The following is a 21,910-nucleotide window of genomic DNA, read 5'->3' on the forward strand; positions in this document are numbered from 1 at the left end:
TCAATCTTAATAACTATTCACTGTGCATGTCTAACTGATTCTTGTTTTTTCCTGATTTTATTTTTGATTTGCCTATATATGTGTAGCTAAGTACACACACACACACACACACACACACATATATATATATAAACATATATACATAAATGTAGACTTCCACATCCTTCCTTTCATCCATCCACCCACCCATCCATCCATCAATCTATATATGGTTGTTTACCAGGAGTGTGTGTGTGTGTGTGTGTGTGTGTACAATATACTTCACAGATAATCACCTACACTTGAGAGCCACTAGTCTTAACAATATTTGTCAATATTTCTCCTGGACTCTCCACCTAAGTAAAATTGTCAAGTTAAGCCTGGACTTCTTCAAAGCAAACATACACTCTAGCCACAGGTTGTTGTAACTAACTTTCTCTTAGCTACAACAGATGTAACCCACACTGGAACAGCAAACACTTCTGTACTTAAGATCAAGTTCTTACTACACCTGTATCTAATGTACTTGACCAGATTCTGGAAAACTGTTGTTTGCACTTGGTGTATTCACCAACATTACTTAACACCTACTCTGAGGACTGACTTGTCTCTGCTGCTGTTACTACGACCATCAACATCATTACCACCATCACCACCACCACCACCACCACCACCACCACCACCACCGCCGCTACCATTATCATCATCACCATCACCACCATTACTATCAACATCATCATCACTACCATCACTACCACCACTACAACCACTACAGCAGCAGTACCACCACCACTGCCACTACCACGACCACTATCACCATTTTTCTTTTTTCCTTTAATGGCCATTCCCCCCCCCACCCTGTGCTGGTATAGGTTGGATGAGTCATCTCCATCTCAATGCATTGCCACTTGTTATATTCCATTGTGATCCCCTTCATGAGGTCCAGCATCCTGGCATCACACTTCACCATTTATGTCTGCAAATGTTGATGATGGTAATGCTGATGATGATGGTGCAATGATGGTGGTGGTGGAGGTAGTAGTAGTAGTAGTATTAGTAGTACATTCCGTGTGAGCTGGGTTGGTTTGACTGGACCAATCCATTTTCCCTCAGATATTCACTGTTCCAAAACCACAAATACATATACACAGTTCATGTCAGATTTAACCCTTTAGCATTTAAACCAGCCATATCTGGCCTAAATATTCTACCTGTTTTATGTCTGAACCAGCCAGATCTCCCCCCCCCCCTCCCATAATATTTAGAAAAACTTAAATCCAGAGAAGAAGCACACTCTAAGAAGTAGAGCAGTCTATATTTTTTTCCTGGTGAAGGCCTGATTATGGGGTTGCTCTGGGTTTTCTGTCCGTAAAGGGTTTGACTTTATGGTGCATCTTCAGATCCCAAGACCTGTTGGCCTATGATCTCTTTTAAAATTTTAAAGAGGTCATTGGCCAATAGGTCTTGGGGTCTGAAGATATGCCATAAAGTTAAACCCTTTATGAATAGGATACCCAGGGTAACCCCATAAACTGGCCTTCGCCAGGGAAAATACACACACACACACACACAAGGATTCTGTTTCTGCCTACCAAATCCACTCACAAGGCATTGGTTGGACAAGGCTATAATAGGAGATGCTATTACAAGGTGTTGCACAATAGGGCTGAACCTGAAACCACATGGTTGGGAAGCAGGCTGCTTAACTACACAGCCACATTTGCACCTTGCATTATAGAAAATCCATTGTTAATCCATTAGTATAATAATCAGGGAAGATTTTGTTCTGTTGGAAACTGCCAAAATGAATATTCTAATAGCAAACCTTGCAAGAACAATCAGGGATGTGTCACTTACGTGTCAACCCCCAAAATGGCAAAAGCACATCCAGTATTTTATCTCGTGAATGCAATTGTCTGGTTGCACACCAAAAGATAGGCTCAGCATGTATAAAGGAGCAAAAGAAAGATTTGAAAATATTCTTAAAAATGATGTAGATGGAACATGTCTTCTATACTGTTATAAGTTTCAGAAGGAGTTCTTAGAAATGATGAGAAGATAATGAAGGCCATTACGTATTGGTTTCAAATTTTGGTATAAGGCCAGAAATTTGGGAGTTGGGAGTAAGTCAATTACATCGACTCCAGTACCCAACTGGTACTTATTCTATTGACCCTGATAAAAATTTAAGGCTAAGTAGACCTCAGTGGAATTTGAACTCAGAATGTAATGATGGACAAAATGCTGCAAAGTATTTTGCCTGATGTGCTTCTGATTGTGCTTATGATGTGCTTATGATGTGCTTATGATGTGCTTATGATGTGCTTATGATGTGCTTATGATGTGCTTATGATTGTGCTTATGATTGTGCTTATGATGTGCTTATGATGTGCTTATGATGTGCTTATGATGTGCTTATGATGTGCTTATGATTGTGCTTATGATTGTGCTTATGATGTGCTTATGATGTGCTTATGATGTGCTTATGATGTGCTTATGATGTGCTTATGATTGTGCTTATGATTGTGCTTATGATTGTGCTTATGATGTGCTTATGATGTGCTTATGATGTGCTTATGATGTGCTTATGATTGTGCTTATGATTGTGCTTATGATTGTGCTTATGATGTGCTTATGATGTGCTTATGATGTGCTTATGATGTGCTTATGATTGTGCTTATGATTGTGCTTATGACTGTGCTTATGATGTGCTTATGATGTGCTTATGATGTGCTTATGATGTGCTTATGATTGTGCTTATGATTGTGCTTATGATTGTGCTTATGATGTGCTTATGATGTGCTTATGATGTGCTTATGATGTGCTTATGATGTGCTTATGATGTGCTTATGATGTGCTTATGATTGCGCTTATGATTGTGCTTATGATTGTGCTTATGATGTGCTTATGATGTGCTTATGATGTGCTTATGATGTGCTTATGATGTGCTTATGATTGTGCTTATGATTGTGCTTATGATTGTGCTTATGATGTGCTTATGATGTGCTTATGATGTGCTTATGATGTGCTTATGATGTGCTTATGATTGTGCTTATGATTGTGCTTATGATTGTGCTTATGATGTGCTTATGATGTGCTTATGATGTGCTTATGATGTGCTTATGATTGTGCTTATGATTGTGCTTATGATTGTGCTTATGATGTGCTTATGATGTGCTTATGATGTGCTTATGATGTGCTTATGATGTGCTTATGATGTGCTTATGATTGTGCTTATGATTGTGCTTATGATTGTGCTTATGACGTGCTTATGATGTGCTTATGATGTGCTTATGATGTGCTTATGATGTGCTTATGATTGTGCTTATGATTGTGCTTATGATTGTGCTTATGATGTGCTTATGATGTGCTTATGATGTGCTTATGATGTGCTTATGATTGTGCTTATGATTGTGCTTATGATTGTGCTTATGATGTGCTTATGATGTGCTTATGATGTGCTTATGATGTGCTTATGATTGTGCTTATGATTGTGATTATGATTGTGCTTATGATGTGCTTATGATGTGCTTATGATGTGCTTACGATTGTGCCAGCTTGCTACTTTCTAACTTCAAATATTCATTTTGACTTATGGCACAAGGCCAGCAGTTTTGGGGATAGGCATAAGTTTATTACATTGACCCAAGTACATGACTGGTACTTATTTTATCAATCCTGAAAGGATGAAAAGCAAAGTCAACATTAGCAGAATTTGAACTCAGAATGTAAAGATGGATGAAATGCTGCTTAACATTTTGTCTGACTTGCTGACAAATTTTGCTTGTTTGCCTAATGTTTATAGGCATAGGAGTGGCTGTTTGGTAAGTAGCTTGCTTACCAACCACATGGTTCTGGGTTCAGTCTCACTGTGTGGCACCTTGGGCAAGTGTTTTCTACAATAGCATCAGGCTGACCAAAGCCTTGTGAGTGGATTTGGTAGACGGAAACTGAAAGAAGCCTGTCATATATATATATATATGTTTGTGTGTCTGTGTTTGTCCCCCCAACATCTCTTGACAACCGATGCTGGTGTGTTTACGTCCTCGTAACTTAGAGGTTCGGCAAAAAGAGACCGATAAAATAAGTACTAGGCTTACAAAGAATAAGTCCTGGGGTCGATTTGCTGGACTAAAGGCGGTGCTCCAGCATGGTCACAGTCAAATGACTGAAACAAGTAAAAGAGACGCCGTACCTAATAGTGAAATACGTAATGAATCTAGGAGAAGCCAACCTGAAAACCAAAGTCTTAGAAAAAAAAGCTGGTAAATCTATGACTTGGCAATGTGGTTCAGAAGCTTGCTTTGTAACTATGTAGTTTTGGGTTCAGTTCTACTGTGTGGCTCTGTGGGAAAGGGATTTCTACTGTAGCCTTGGGACAATGAATAGCTTGTGAGTGACTTTGGTAAATGGAAACTCTAAAGAAGCCTGTCATGTTGTGTGTGTATGTGTGTGTGTTGTGTTTGTCTCCTACCACCAATAGGTAACTGGTGTTAGTTTGTTTATATCCCCATAACTTAGTAACTCAGCAAAAGAGAGTGGTAGAATAAGTACCAGATTTAAAAATAAAAACTAGGGTTGATTTTCTCAGCTAAAACCTCTCAAAGTGGTGCTCCAGCATGGCTGCAATCCAATGATTGAAACAAGTAAAAATAAAAAAATCATCTGTATGTCCCACCCTTTTTGGTAGTGACATATATGAAATGTGATTGTGAAATATGTGCTACAAACCAACATATCAACTGCAAAGTTAGAAACACAGCATGAAATGTGAAGAAGGGTCATGTGCAAACCTCCTTGGAAACTTAAATAAGGGAGACAGCTTGAAGTATTTGTGAAAGATTCCGTGAGCCTTGTTACAGCTACACTGACCAAATGAAACCAACTTCCATGTTTCACTGAAGCGTTTGAGATCACCAAAATGGTTCAATCCATTGACCCAGTGCAGATGTCTTCTTTTATTCCCCAATCATCTTTTGTAATAAGACAATTGAATCAGTTGTTGTTGTCATTGCCATTGTTATCATCATCATTCTTGTCAACCTCTTTCCCCTCCTCCTCTACACCTTTCTTCTCCTCCTTCCCTTTCTCTTTCCCCTCCTCATCCTTGTCCTCCCTCTTGTCATCTCTCTCGTCGTTGTCCATGTCTTCCTTCTCCACATTCTTGTCCTTCTCCTTGTCCCTGTCCTCTTCCTCTCTTTGTCCTCTTTCTCCTCTGCCTCTTCTCCGCTTCCTCTCCTTGTCCTTGTCCTGTACCTCTCCTCATACTTGTCCTCCACCTCTTCTTCTCCTTGTCCTTGTCCTCCACCTCCTCCCCTCCTTGTCCTTGTCCTTCACCTCTTCCTCTCCTCGTCCTTGTCCTTGTCCTTCACCTCTTCTTCTCCTTGTCCTTGTCCTCCACCTCTTCTTCCTCTCCTCGTGTTCATTCTTGTCCTCTTCCTCTTCTTCCTCTCCTCGTGTTCATTCTTGTCCCCTTCCTCTTCTGCCTCTCCTTGTGTTCATTCTTGCCCTCCTCCTTATCTTCTTCCCCTTCTCCTCATCATTGTTCTCCTCATCATCATCGTTATTGTTGTCAATTTAATGTCCATTTTCCCATGTGTCAGATGGAATTTGCTGAGGCAAATTGTCTATGGTTAGATGCTCTTCCTGCTGCTAACCCTCACTTGTTTCTAAGCATGATAACATTTCCTCCCATGACTGGACATAAACGATAAGAAATAATTAATTTAAAAATGTTATTGACACTATACATTTTCAGAGTGTGGCTTGTAGCAATTAACCTTACAAAACCCAATGGCCAGTGTAATTTATATATTTATTTTGTTCTTTAGTTATCTAATCAAGTTAAAGATTCCCCGTTGATCAAATCTCATTAATTTCTAGCTGCTGACAAAGATGGTGTAGCCACTGTTTGTCTGCTGCAAGAAGTAGCACTTGATAGCACTTGGTAATTAAGCCCACCTTCTCCATCACTGTGACAACTTTTATTCCTAGAAGGCTTGGATTAGCTAATCTCTCAATTTCCAGCATCATGAAGTGATGAGGTTTCTAAGCTGAAATTCACTTGTTTAGCAAGATAAGCAATCTGAGAAAAAAAAAAAAAAAATGTTTTTTAATTAAAATGGGCTCCGTTCTAGATACAGTGATGACGATTTCTTTAGGAAAGCAATAACTTTGAATAAAAAGTGATTCAGTGCATAAGAAACACTCTAGATTTGGTACACAGCCTCTCTAATGCATGTGGTATGATAAAATTAACCCAGTCCTGGTTGTGAAGTATTGGGGACAGAAAGGGCATCTAACCATAAAAACCTTTTCAAGTAAGGTAATATTTCCCCATGGCCAGACAGGTTTTTCATGCAAGACTGAAAATGAGCAACCTCACTTGTGTGGCAGTGATGCGATGTTGGGGGGAACAAACACAGATACTTAAACATATACACACACATACATACATATATAAATATACATATATAAATATATTTATATATATATATATATATATATATATATACACACACAGATATACGACAGGCTTCTTTCAGTTTCTGTCTACCAAATCCACTCACAAGGGTTTTGTTGGCCTGAGGCTATAGTAGAAGACACTTGCCCAAGGTGCTATGCAGTGGGACTGAACCCAGAACCATGTGGTTGGTAAGCAAGCTACTTACCACACAGCCACTCCTGCGTCATGGAGAATCTTTATTTTTTTTTTTATGAAGGCAGCCCCTCTTGTGATGTGGCTTCATAAAATGTCCACTCTCCATGCTGTTTTGTAGTAGGTAATAGGAAGAGTATTTTGCTGTTGAAGCCAAACAAAGAAACCAAAACCCCATAAAATTTGTTGGTTTTTCTCTGCCCTTCCAGATGACAAAAGACCCTGACAAGCAGCAAGACAAACACTGAGACCAGTTTGACCCATGTCAGCATAGAATGACAGACGTAAAATGATGATGACGCAATCGTGTTATTATTGTCTATGGTTTTAGTTTGTTATTTTTTTAAAGTCATATCAAGAGAAATCTATTCTCCATAAGGCAATTTATGCCAGCCAAATAAGACTGTGTTTCAACACGACCTTCACCACCACCACCACCACCACCACCATACCACCGCCACCACCACCACCACCACCACTTCTGTTACTATGGTCTGAGTATTCAGTCGGTCTTAAGTTGATATATGAAATAATAAATAGGTGATGTGTCTGTGTGAAAACGATAATGTTCATTTTCTATTCTGTTAGAAAGTTGTCATTCTGACCTTTCAATCAGTCCGATCGATAACTGATGTGAATGAATATAGAATCGGTATGTCTGTGACTTGGCTTCTTAGTGACTTCAAATATCAGTCTTATATACTTTACGAAGGTTTGGCAGCAGTTAAACAGTTTATAATAAAAGAGTATTGATTTATTTACTTCTTCTTTTATTTGTATTTTCAAAGTCTACGTCTGAAGCTCATTAGGTTACAAAACTAGTGATTCCGACTCAACGATTCCGACTCCACTATGTGGACGATGTGGCTGGGGTTCATTTTTATCAACCTCTGGGGAGGTTCATAGGATAACTTAACCCCAACTGAGATTTCAACTTGGACTGGGCTGTAATAAAATATCCTGTCTGGGTGGCCATTGTTGGCATCGGTTCCACACATTTCCTTAGAATTTTTGAAGCAATAGCAATGAGGTTATTCTCACTTGCTTCAAAATGATATATTTTCTGTGAATGCTTATTGTCAAAATTTACTCTCCTGTCTGTGGCTCTTCCCCCCTCCTATTGCTATTTGACCTCTTTTGATATTTCATAATAAGCACAGACAAGAATTGTTTTTGAGATTTAATATTTATATATAATTCACTATATGTATATACTTTGATACTTTGATACTTTGATAGGTTTCGGCCATTATTGGCCCAGGCCATGTCTAACTTAATAGCACCACCTGGTGAAGTCTTTCAAGTCAGAATTTGGGCACTATGGCCCACTCAAGTAGAGAGTTATTGTTTACAGAGACATATCCGGGTGTAGGGGGTTTATCCGGGATTTCTTGAAGGAATCTGTCCAAAGACTTCTTGAACCCTATAGGGTGAGTTTCTGTTTTAATGTGTTTTGGTGTAATGTTAAAGAGAGCGGGGCCAATTGAGGTGAAATAATTGTGCCGTATTGTTGTTATGAGATGAGAGTGCGATTTTTGTTTTGGGCGGATGGCACGGGGCCCAAGCCTTGGATGTACCTTGAAGGTGATGCCAACATCATTTGGGCAATGCTGATGGAATATTTTCCACATCATGCAGATGATGTAGCGCTCACGACGACGTTGGAGAGAATAGAGTTTTAGCTTTTCTAGTCGACCCCAATAGTCGAGGCCTGTCATGCCATCTATCTTTTTTGTGATTGCCCTTTGAGGTGCTTCAACTTTTATGATACCTTGTATTGTGTGGGGAGACCACAGTGGACAACAGTATTCAAGGTGGGGTCGGGCAAAAGTGGAGAAGAGAAGGATAATGGTGTGGATATCTCTCGACTGGAAAGTTCTGAGAATCCAGGAACACATTCTGCGGGCCATGTCAACTTTGGTGTTTATATGAGTGGCCCAGCTTATGTTGTTGTCCACAATTACTCCCAAGTCTCTGATGTTGTTGGACGCCGCGAGAGTTTCACCTGAAGGAAGGGAGTATGGGAGTTTCAGGGCATCCTCTTTTCCAAAGTGGATTAGCTCAAATTTATCCTCGTTCAGCAGCATATTGTTTTTTTCTGCCCATTGGATAACAGCCAGTAGATCTGACTGAAGGCATGTCCGGTCACTCGCCTCATTTATGACCTTCTGTAGCTTGGAGTCATCTGCAAAGATTTTTATGTTGCTGTGCTTGATGATGTCATTAATGTCATTAATGTAAATGATGAAAAGAAGTGGGCCCAGCACAGTGCCTTGCGGAACGCCACTACTGACTTTGGCTGGGCTTGATTTTACCCCTTCAACTACAACATGTTGAGATCTGTCTGTCAGGAAACACTTGATCCATTTCAGTAACTTTCCAGAGACCACCAATGTTGGATAGTTTTTTCAATAGGATCTTGTGATCGACCCTGTCGAAGGCCTTACTGAAATCAAGGTAGATGACATCGATGTTGGAGCCCTCTCCCAAAGCTCTCAAAATGTCCTCAAAGTGATGCAGGAGCTGCGTTAGGCAGTCCCTTCCATTACGGAACCCATGTTGGTTGGAGATCAGCTGTCTGTTGCTTTCCAGAAATTGGGTTATTCGAGATCTCACCACCCTCTCAAATACCTTGATATATGAGAGGTGAGTGAGATCGGACGGTAATTCACTGCAAGGGACTTGTTTCCCTTTTTGAAAACTGGGACAACAGACTGGGACAGAAGGTTTTTTTGGAATATAGCCAGCATCCAGTGAGTTTCTCCACAGATTAGCAAGGGGAGATGCAAGTTGGTGTCGACACACCTTCAGGACACAAGCAGGGAACCTATCGGGGCCTACTGCTGAATTGTGTTTTATTTCGTTTATCGCCGCTAAGACATCAGGGGCACTAAACGTTATGTCCAATATAGTGTGTTTGGGGGTTGACATCACTGATACAGCCCAGATCGGCCATATCAGGATTGCTGAAAACAGAGCAGTATTGTTTCTGCAGTATCTCGGCCATGGATTTGGCATTATCTTGGAGAGTGCCAGTTTCGTCAATTAGAGGGCCTACAGTGGAGACAGTGACCCTGCATTTCCTCGCAAAGGAAAAGAACACTTTGGGGTTGAGTTTGATTTTTTCAATGGCCCACTTCTCCTCAGCTGATCTTTGGTTATTGATGAGGGTCTTCATGCATTGTTGGAGGTTATATTTTTAGATTCAAGCAGTGCGATAGCCGTCGAATGTGTGTGTTGCTGTTGGCAGTACTTTAGTTTGTTAATTTTTTTGTTTGTTCTTTTTATTTTTCTGATAATGGTTTTTCTGTTTTGGGGGATATATATATATATGTATATATTTATGTGTGTATATATTTATGTGTGTATATATATATTATATATATATATATATATATATATATATATGTGTGTGTGTATATATATATATATATGTGTGTATATATATATATATATTTATATGTGTATGTATATATATATATGTGTGTATATATATATATATATATGTGAGTGTATATATATGTGTGTGTGTATATATATATATATATATATATATATGTGTATGTATATATATATAGTGTGTATATATATATATGTGTGGTGTGTATATATATATATATATATATATATATATATATATATATACATATGTATTCTTTTACTCTTTTACTTGTTTCAGTCATTTGACTGCGGCCATGCTGGAGCACCGCCTTTAGTCGAGCAAATCGACTCCAGGACTTATTCTTTGTAAGCCTAGTACTTATTCTATCAGTCTCTTTTGCTGAACCGCTAAGTTACGGGGATGTAAACACATCAGCATCAGTTGTCAAGTGATGCTGGGGGACAAACACAGGCACACAAACGCACACACACACGGGCTTCTTTCAGTTTCTGTCTACCAAATCCACTCACAAGACTTTGGTCAGCCTGAGGCTGTAGTAGAAGACACTTGCCCAAGGTGCCATGCAGTGGGACTGAACCCGGAACCATGTGGTTAGTAATTAAGCTACTTACCACACAGCCACTCCTAAGCCTAGTGAAATATATATATATATATATATATATATATAGAGGGCATTATACATACATGCCAGAGAGCATTATACATACATGCCACACGCTAAGAGGGACAATCATTTCTACCAAAAAAAATTACTAATCCCACCGAATGCAATTTTTCAAAATAAGACATTTAAAAAATGTTAGCTGATCAGTTAGCTGATCGGCTTAAGCGGGGCAGAGTCGTTTATTTATGATACATTCAGGCCTGCTGATGAATACGTAAGTATGAAATCACTGTGATACAGGTCTATATTTTTTAAATGTCTTATTTTGAAAAATTGCATTCGGTGGGATTAGTAATATTTTTTGGTAGAAATGACTAATTGTCCCTCTTAGCGTGTGGCATGTATGTATAATGCTCTCTGGCATGTATGTATAATGCCCTCTATATATAAATTAATATGTTCAATAAGAAATAATTATTTTCGAAATTTATTCTCTTATGAGGTTTTCACGCTATCTACCTGACAATTTCTTGTTAAGTTTTCCTTATTAAGTAGTTGTCCTTAATTGCTATATATATATATATATATATATATCGTTCATATTTCTATGTGAAGTTATAGAATAATTGAATGTGAAATTGAAGGATCACTCAACATGTTTTACTAGAGTACATGTTGATGAATTTTTCTAATAAAATGGATGTTGGTAGTGACTTTGAAATTTTCTGTTTACGACTCGTTACCAGATTGATGATGATTTGTGGACTGAAACTTCAGTCATTTGCTCTTTCTCTTTCCCTCTCTGTTTGACTGTCTGCCTGCCAATTTGTCTATTTATCTGTCAATCTCTAAAAGCACCGACTATACTCTCGGAGTGGTTGGCGTTAGGAAGCGCGTCCAGCTGTAGAAACTCTGCCAGATCGGATTGGAGCCTGGTACAGCCATCTGGTTCAGCAGTCCTCAGTCAAAGTGGACGTTAAATGATGATGAATGAATGAATATATATATATATGTGTGTGTGTGTATTTATTTACTTATTTAAGTTACTGGACTGTGGCTGTAGTGAGACACTACCATAAAGGGTTCAGCTAGTGAAGTTGACCCAATACATATTTTACGTTGGGAACTTATTCTGCTAGGTTATGGGAATGTAAACAAACCAACACCAGTTCTCAAGTGGTAGGAAGCACACACGCACACACATTACACAGACACATACATACCTGCGTACATACCTATATAGTGGCTGCTTTCTTGTATATGAACAAAGCCATTGCTAGAAAGAATCATTGAAATGAGTCATTGATAATGCAATGTGAGGCCCTCATATGACTCTTGAGCCCTGCCAAAGATTTGCTCATTTTATTACATAATGCACTGTTGTGCTGGCTGGCAGAAGGAACCGGTGCCATAACATGAAGTTTTTTGACATGTCATTCTAATTCTCCAACTGAATGGCACATTTTGTCACATACATACATACATACACACATACATACACATACACATACCCCCCCCCCACTGAACTATTGAGAAATCTGCAGTTACTCTATCTAGATTACAAGTTCAGGTTTATACCTGTAATTATTGGGGCCCTGGGATATGTAGCACACTGCCTAAATACCAATCTTGAGAAATTAGGCTTCTCAAAACTAGAAAGGAGAAAGCTAATTCAAAGACTACAGATCCAATCCATCACTGGAACTGTAAAAACCTGTAAAACTTTCCAGAAGTTTATCATTTAAATATATATGAGCATGTCTGGATATGCAACTATATGCATGAGAATACATAGATAAAACATACAAATCTGCATGCAGATGCATGCATTCATGCATGTATGAATAATACAAACATACAAATAAATAAACAAACAAACAAAAATGCCGTTGTTGATGTTGGAATTCCAATGAAGAAACCTTTGATCTCGGTTAGAAACCGGTTCTTTCTCTGTGAGCAAGAAATCTTGAAATAAACTGAATAATAACATACATACATATAGGCAGACAGACAGACACACATATATGTGCATATGGATTCAGAATGGGTAACAGGCTCCTACACAGTTGTCATCTACCAGATTCCCTCACAAGGTACTGGTTGGCTCAGGGCTAAAGTAGAAGGCACTTGCCCAAGGTGCTGTGCAACTGGATTGAACCTAAAACTATGTAGTTCCCAAGCAAACTTCTTGAACACTCAGCCATGCCTGCATACATATGTCTGTCTGTCTGTCACTCTCTCCCCCTCCCCCCTCTCTCTATATAAAGTATATTGAATGTTGTGTGATATTGACCACAGTTTTGAAATAATCTCATTCGGTTCATTTGTTCATATTTCCGCATGGGTTATGAGTTCAAATTAATTCTATATCAGTTGCACTTCCTCCATTTCTCTGTAGAGCACGAAGTTTGTCATGCCCCACTTTACCTCACAGTTGGAGAACTGTCACAAAATCAACTTTATCTTCTGCAGCAGACTGCTATGCAATCCATACTGAGATTTCTCTCCCATCCATTTATTTTGACAAAATCTATAGTTAAGTGCTTGCATTATCATCTGTTGTGATTTGTGAAGTCATCAGCCATCATTTTCTATCAATCACAAATAACTTTAGCTATCACATCCAATTTCAGCATTAACATCACTATGTCTTGTTTGATCTTCTTGACAAGTTCTAGGTAGCACTGCTTAACCCTTTCATTACCATATTCCATTGAAATACGCTGTCTTTGTTTCAATTGATTTTGAAAATAATGAAGAATTTTTGTGAAATACTTTGGAATTTTGGAACATAAATTAGCATGAAATTTTGATAGAAGGTTTTAATTTACTTCACTTTAACCATTTAGCAGTGCCGGTGCCATGTAAAAAGCACCAATACGGGTGCTGCATTTAAGCACCCAGTACACTCTGTAAAGGGGTTGGTGTTAGAAACAGCCGTTCAGCTTCTCTCAAACTATCCAATCTATACCAGCATGGAAAATGGACTTTAAATGATGACGATGATGATGATTATTCTATCAAATGTATTGCTTATTTATTCACATTCTTTTGAATTAGTCATATATTATCTCACAGCTTTTGAGATTTCAATGATGTGATTGTTTACTTTTAGAATGATATTGCAGGGTTGATATGAGAGCCCAGTTTTGACCAATTTGAGCATAATGTAGGTAGAATATTTTGGCTGAATATGGCCAGTTTAAAAGCTAAAGGGTTACAAAACAGGAAGTTTGTATCATACAACAGGGTCAGTCTCGGGTGAGTTGGTATGAAAAGGGTTAAGCTTTTGATACCAGTCTTCATGAGACTACCCCTGGTTCTATGTTACCAACCTGTTTATATTAAGGTGTTAACATTTAAATCTAAGCCCCCTTATCATAATTTTATGTAAGAACCTTTTGATATGTCTTAGGTATCAGATTAATAATGGAGAAGTTAGTTATTTTACTAAGCTGTTCAAAATACTAAATAAGGCCACAAACATTCCTTGACAATTCTATATAGACTCCACTTAGTTCTTAAATGAAGGTTTATTGATTTTCTTTAAATGTTATACGTAATCTAGGCTAATGAAGTGTACAGGGACTTTAACCCTTTGATATTTGGATTATTCTGTCAAATGTAATACTTGTTAATTTATACTGTGCTATATTTTAGAGATAAGGAATTCTGTACATTATTTACATTATTTACATTGGATGGATACCCATAAACTGACCACAGTCTGTCTACCTGATGTGAAAGGCCTCTCGGAGGAGATACAAAAGATATACAGTTCATATGACATCAGGACAGTATTCAAGAGTAATGCAACACTTTGCAAATATCTCCTTTGAGTAAAACCACCAATAGAAGAGACTATGACCAAGGACTGCATGTCTTCCATCCCATGCAGTTGTGGTAGGTTATACAAAGGTGAAACATGCCACCCCCTCAAAGTAAGGGTAGAGGAACACCGTAAAGCTATGACATGAGGAGATATTGATAAATTGGGTATAATTGATCATGTATGGAAAAACGGAGACTACCTTCCCCTGTGGGATGAAGTTAAAATAATAATCCAAGAATACCACTGCAAAATATGAAAACGAAAAATGGCAGCACATATGCTAGGACACAATAACCTAAGCAGACCTAGTGCAGTTATGAGTAGAATGTGGGAACCAGTATTAATGAAGGATACAAAAATATTTGGTTTATAAGCCCTAAAATTTACTCTATAATTGCCCAAGAGCTTATAGCATAATGGTTAAGAGTGCAGGCCACTAACCCCAAGATTCCGAGTTCAATTATTATTATTATAACATCAGCAAAAATACCTTAGGAATGGGAACCCAGGGCTGGGTTCAAAATTCCACCAGGACACCTGATGAAGGCTGGAGAGTAAATCAGCCGAAATGTTGTGGTAATAACAAACAAGACTGGGACACATATCCATCTAATGTAAATAATGTAAATAACAATTCATATTATTTTGAATTAATCAAGCATTATCTTGTTGCTTTGAGATTTTGATGATGTGATCATTTATTTTCAGAGCGACATTGTAGGGTAGATGGGAGAAGCCAGATCTAGCCAGTTTGAACATAAAACATGTAAAATAATTTGGCCCAGATATGGCTGGTTTAAACACTAAAGGGTTAATGACATGAGCAATCTTATCCAAGTAACTCTAAAACCTGAAAAACCCATCTAATATAAAGAATGTTTTATCAGTATTCAGTACTAGTTTGACAACTAATATTTTCAGCAATGTCTTCTGAGAATAATTGAGAAAATGACACTTTTGTGACCTGCATTGTTGGGAAAGAACAACATTATGTTCATTTGTAGAATGCTCTGAATAAGTAAACATTCAACAGAAACAAGCCCATTGATAAACTAAAATTATTAAATGTGGCCTATAATTATAGAATAACAAAACAGAGCAGTTTTCCTATTCAGGTGAGACAAAAAAGAATATCTATTCTGGGTCATTATTATGGTTATTATTGAAGCCTGGCATAATTGATTGTGCACATAATCACCTGTAGGTGGATGTTGGTTTTTGATGATATATTTAACAAGCTTGTTACACACCACCCATCACTCAAAGTATGAATCAGAACCTGTACTTGGTTCTAATGGTAGGACTGGCTAAATTAATTGAGACGCTGATATGGAGAGAAAAAAAAAATTAACCCTTTTGTTCTCATATTTGTTGTGAAATGCATTGTGTTTCAATTCATCATCATTGAATGTTTGTTTTCCATACTGGCATGAATTGGATGGTCTGATAGAAGCAGGCATGCCAGAGGATTGTGCCAAGTTCTAGTGTCTGCTTTGGTATGGTTTCTTTGGTGGGGTGCTATTCCTGACACCTATCACTTTTGAAAATAAAGAAGAATTTCAAAGAACTTAGTAAAACAACTTTTTCATTATTAAACAAATGCTTGGAATAGAACTGGGTAAAAATGGTTTAAATATGAACACTTTAAACCATGAAGTTTTGTATCACAGAACCAGAGGTGGTCTTGGGTAGGTTGTATTGAAAAGGTAAATGTAAATTGTGTATTTTGGTTATAAACATCAAATGGCACTACTAACCAAAGACTGACACTATTAACTTGGCCATGTGTAAGATGACACTTTTGGTACACGAAAACCCCACAAAATATTTCAGCTCCAAAATGGTGTGCAAATTCACATGACATTAGAATATAGATCATAACTGATCGTGGCCATTGCCAGCCTCTCCTGGCACCTGTGCCAGTGGCACGTAAAAAGCACCCACTACACTCTTGGAGTGGTTGGCGTTAGGAAGGGCATCCAGCTGTAGAAACACCGCCAGGTCAGACTGGAGCCTGGTGAACCTCCTGGCTTCCCAGGCCCTGGTCGAACCATCCAACCCATGCTAGCATGGAGAACGGATGTTAAACGATGATGATGATGATGATGCTTCTGGAACATTGCAATCATCAAACATCATCACAATATTTGGCCAAGGAGGGGAATATCTTGTGCATCCAAGCTGCTAAAATAACAACCAAGTCTTTTAGAATTACATCTTCCTGTCTTGAAAAGAGCAAGCTCACATGAGATAATACAGTCCTAGATATATGATGCTTGAAAGAAGGCTGGGATGGTCATGGATGGAATGTCTTTCATCATAAGTATGCTCAGTCTGGGTCGACTCAAGGCTAAGCAACAACAGTGATGAGCCAACATGAAAGCTTTTATGTGGCTGCTCTCCCTGCTAGAAACATTTGCTGAATCTTCATTAAGCTAGACCTTACTGTCTTGTAAAACAGAAAGGACACATTGAATAGTGTAGTCTTAGACATCTCTGAAAAAGACAGGATGGTCATGGCTGGAGTTGCTGAATCTTCATTAAGCTAGACCTTACTGTCTAGTAAAACAGAAAGGATACATTGAATAGTGTAGTCTTAGACATCTCTGAAAAAGACAGGATGGTCATAGCTGGAGTGCTTTCAATCATAGTACTGCTTATTCAGAGTTGATCTGGGCTGTATAGCAACAACAATGTTGACTGTCTCAAAGAACAGCCATGAAATTGTTGAGCAAAAAGGCTTTCATCAATGCTACGATTGTTTGCCCATCATTAAGATGTCTTCTCTCCAACTCTTTTGTTAACAGTAGCAGTGGTAATAAGTTTGCTTCCAAGTGATATGATTCCAGGTTCAGTCCCACTGTGTGGCACTTTGGGCGGGTGTCTTCTACTATAGTCCTGGGTTGACTAAAGACTTATGAGTGAATTCGGTAGATAGAAACTGAAAGAAGCTTGTAGTGTGTGTGTGCATGTGCGTGTGTCTTTGTGTCTGTGTTTGTTCCCTCCAACTGGTATTGGTTTGTTTACATCCACATAACTTAGCAATAAAATAAGTACCAGATTTAAAAAAAAGGTAAGTCCTGGAGTCAATTTGTTTGACTAAAATTCTTCAAGGTAGTGCTCCAGCATGGCCTGAGTCTAATGACTAAAGCAAGCAAAAGATAAAATAAATTTTCCTATACATCACTGAATCTGATAATCACCTAAATCCAAGCATATTCAATACACTCTTATTGTTTCTTTACATGTCTCTTCCATGGTGTCTCCTCTGCCAGTCTTGTATTGACCCCTTTTGTTAACACGTATGTTTCTATTGAAATGCATTATCTTTGTTTTAATTAATTTTAGAAAATAATGAAGAATTTACTAAAACAACTTTGTCATTAAACTGATATTTGGAAATATAAATTGATAGAAAACTTTTGATGGAAGGTTTTAATTTCGACCACTTTCTAGCAAGAACTTTGTATCGTAGAACTAGAGGTAGTTGCAGGCCAGGCAGGTTGGTATCAAAAGGGTTAAATCTTTTATAACCCCGTAACACTTCTTCCCCAGTACTGCTTCTCTCATTAACCCTCACCTCATCTTTTCTCCCTGCCAACTAGCCTTCGGCTGTTCAATATAGACATCAATATAAACATTAATCATACTAACCTTGATCAGATAATCATGTTCCTTCCGTAAAGAAGCATCAGAAAATAATCTATGCTCACTGAACCACTTCTGTGGATTTCATAATTAAAAGAATAAATAGGTTAAAGAAAGGTTTTCTAATACAAGGATGACATTTCAAGATGCTGTACTATGCATGTATACCATATTCAATTAATTTTAATTAAAATTTCTTGGTTTTTGACTAGAATTTATAATTCGAATAACGATTGTTTTTCACATTGGGGAGGTAATATTCATTTAAATTTCTTAAGCTTAATGCATGAAGTATGTTATCACCCATGTTACATACATGCATACATATGTTTACATACACACATACATACATACATACATACATACATAGATACATACATACATACATACATACATACATACATACATACGTACATACATACAGGTGTGTGTGGGTATGTGTGTCCTCGTGTGTGAATGTATATATGTAAGTCTGTATATATAGATATAGATATTTCTGTGTATATAGGTATATGTGTGTCTATGTCTGTGTATATATATATATACATGGTGTGTGTATCATCATCATCATCATCATCATTTAGCGTCCGTTTTCCATGCTAGCATGGGTTGGACGGTTCAACTGGGGTCTGGGGAGCCCGAAGGCTGCACCAGGCCAGTCAGATCTGGCAGTGTTTCTACAGCTGGATGCCCTTCCTAACGCCAACCACTCCGAGAGTGTAGTGGGTGATTTTATGTGCCACCGACACAGGTGCCAGACGAGGCTGGCGAACGGCCACGCTCGGATGGTGTTTTTATGTGCCACCGACACAGGTGCCAGACGAGGCTGGCAGACGGCCACGCTCGGATGGTGTTTTTATGTGCCACCGACACAGGTGCCAGATGAGGCTGGCAGGTGCCAGACGAGGCTGGCAGACGGCCACGCTCGGATGGTGTTTTTATGTGCCACCGACACAGGTGCCAGATGAGGCTGGCGGACGGCCACGATCGGATGGTGTTTGTTACGTCCCCAAAGCACGGAGGCCAGTCTACGCGGTACTGGCTACGGCCACGTTCGGATGATTTTCTTGTGTGTATGTGTGTGTGTATATATATATATATGTACACGAACATCTATATATATGCACACACACACACGCGTTTGTGTGCATAAGTATATATATATATATATAAATATAAAATTATAATTTAGGATATCTAAGACATACCGCCACACTGGAAGCAATACTCAAAACCTGACTCTAAAACCACATTAAACGTTCATACAGCACTAGGAGAGAAGACAAAAAGACAAAATAAATTAGTAAAAAATTACTGGCGGTATCTCTTACATATCCTAAATTATAATTTTAATAATTATTACCTTTGAAGGTCTTTATGGCCATGCTGGCCACTTGATAAGATCGATATTTAAATTAATGATCTTATCCTTATATATATATATATATATATATATATATGTATATATATATATATATATATATATATATATATGTATATATATATATATATGTATATATATATATATATATATATATATATATATATGTATATATATATATATATAGTGGATTCTCCCATCGTTAGATGACACATGAGGGTTTGACAATTTCTTACCTATTTCTTACCTATTTTAAGCTTACAAACAAATAATTTTATTTTTTAATACAGTACAGTAAAAAAAAAATGTAATATAAATTTATAATACAATTTGGTGGTGTTTACAATACATCGCGGACACTTTATTTATGAAGGCTGTTTGCAATAACACATAGTAAAATAAAAGTCTTTTTTAAGCTTAAAAAACAAATTCAGTAATTATCATTATTTTGCAATAGTAAAAAAAACTAAATTATTTTAAATTTACCAATATGTACATACAATTTGGTGGTTTACATTGCGGATGTAGATGACTGTGGATCGTCAACATCAACAGCTGACTCTGGCTGTTCTTGTTGTTCGATGCACTTAAAAAACCGGTTGAGAGTTCCTTGAACTGTCTTCTTCTTTTCCTTAAGGATTGCATTATAAGGAGCAAAAACTAGATGACAAGCCCCCCCCATAATCTTGAAAAAGCGTTAAGCATTTGGGTCCATATCCTTGAACATAGAAAAACCTTTTTTGGTATGTGCAAATGCTTGCTGCATTTTCTTAATGGTAAAGTGACGTGGCTCAGGTTCGACTTACACTTCTTTATTTTGCTGCTCGTGAAGCTCTCTCAAATCCTCGTGCGTCAGGGGCTGTTTGTCTTTTTAAAATAAATCTGAAATCCTCCTCCTCCAAATCCATTTCCAGTTCTTTGCTCATAGACACCAACATTTTGTTGATGATAACATTATCAAACCCCTTAAAATCTTTCACGAATTAGCTTCTTCCTGACACCATTCATAGCTATGCTCTGTACAACATTCCATGCTGCTATGTTCTGTACAGCCTTGTAGATATTGGTTCTCTTCCAAAAGTCACGAAGTGTGATGGACTCATCAAGATCAGCTGCAGCTATTGCATATAGTAATGTTTGAAGATAGCAATTATTCCCTGATCCACTGGCTGCAGAAGAGATGTGGTGTTCAGAGGGAGGTATATGATGGTAACGTTGGGGTCAAAACCGACGATGTTTTGCAGGAGGCCAGGAGCATTATCTAAGATGAGTAAGATTTCAAAAGAATCCTCCTCTTCTTACGGTACTTCTCTGCTGCTGAGATAAAATGATTGAAGAACCAATCTTCAAAAACAACAACAGTAACCCATGCTTTTGAATTAGCCATCTTTCTCATCTGGATATTTTTTGTTCAGGTCCCCAAACAAAGACGCTGCTTTCTCTTGAATGATTTCTTGACTAATAGTAGCACGCTAATGATTCAACCTAACAATCCAAAGAGAATGAAGACTTCCTATTTCTTCAAAGATTTTGCCACTTTTCTTGTTGAGACAATGTTCTTCATCCCTGGGGCTTCAGATTTGATATGTGCTAAAATCTTGTCCTTATTATGTACAATTGTCGATACAGTTGTCTGACTCATCCGAAAAGATTGTGCAATTTCTACCTCTTTTCACATTTTTCATGGCGTTTTATCACTGTCAGTTTATTTTCCAGTGTTAGCATGATGCTTAGCACTTTCAAAATGAATTTTCTTAGGAGCCATGGGGACAAAGAATAAAGTCACAAATGAATGAGAATTAGAAAGTACCCAATAAACAGACGTAAGCAAATCTGAATTTAAAATAATCGTGGGAATCATAAGTGACAGCGACGCCTAACGGTAGATATTAGAACTACGATGCAATATGAGCCCCTAAAAACCAATAAATAAGACAACACAGCTGATTTCATGATTTCATTCACTAAGCTACACTACTTTATGGTGTGTATTTTAACATTTACTGCACATATTTTAATTTGATTTTATGTTCCTTTTGTGTGTTTCTGTGTGTTTCTTAAATGGCTTATAAACACTTTCCACGCTGCAATTGTTTTTGTTCCAGCACACGATCTCAGATCAGGTCACTTGCTATGCAAGTACATCTCCATAATATATATATATATATATATATACACACACACATATAAATCTTTAAATCGTTTCACCTTCAAAGCTGTGTCATGCTGGGGCACAAATATATTTTATATATTATATATATATATATATATGTGTGTATGTATGTATGTATGTATGTATGTGTATATATATATATATAGAGAAGGCATATGGTTTAGTGGTTAGGGTGTTGGAATCAAGATTGTAAGGTTGTGGGTTTGATTCCTGGCAGCACATTGTGGTCTTG

General features: G+C 37.8%; 1 protein-coding gene across 2 annotated transcripts in view; it reads left to right on the forward strand.

The window, feature by feature from the left end:
• LOC115211019 (protein disulfide-isomerase erp38-like) overlaps positions 1-21,910 on the forward strand; it is a 305,348-nt gene that overhangs the window by 58,792 nt on the left and 224,646 nt on the right. The window lies entirely within an intron of this gene.

This window comes from Octopus sinensis, linkage group LG4 (genome assembly GCF_006345805.1).
Source record: "Octopus sinensis linkage group LG4, ASM634580v1, whole genome shotgun sequence".
Taxonomy (NCBI): domain Eukaryota; kingdom Metazoa; phylum Mollusca; class Cephalopoda; order Octopoda; family Octopodidae; genus Octopus; species Octopus sinensis.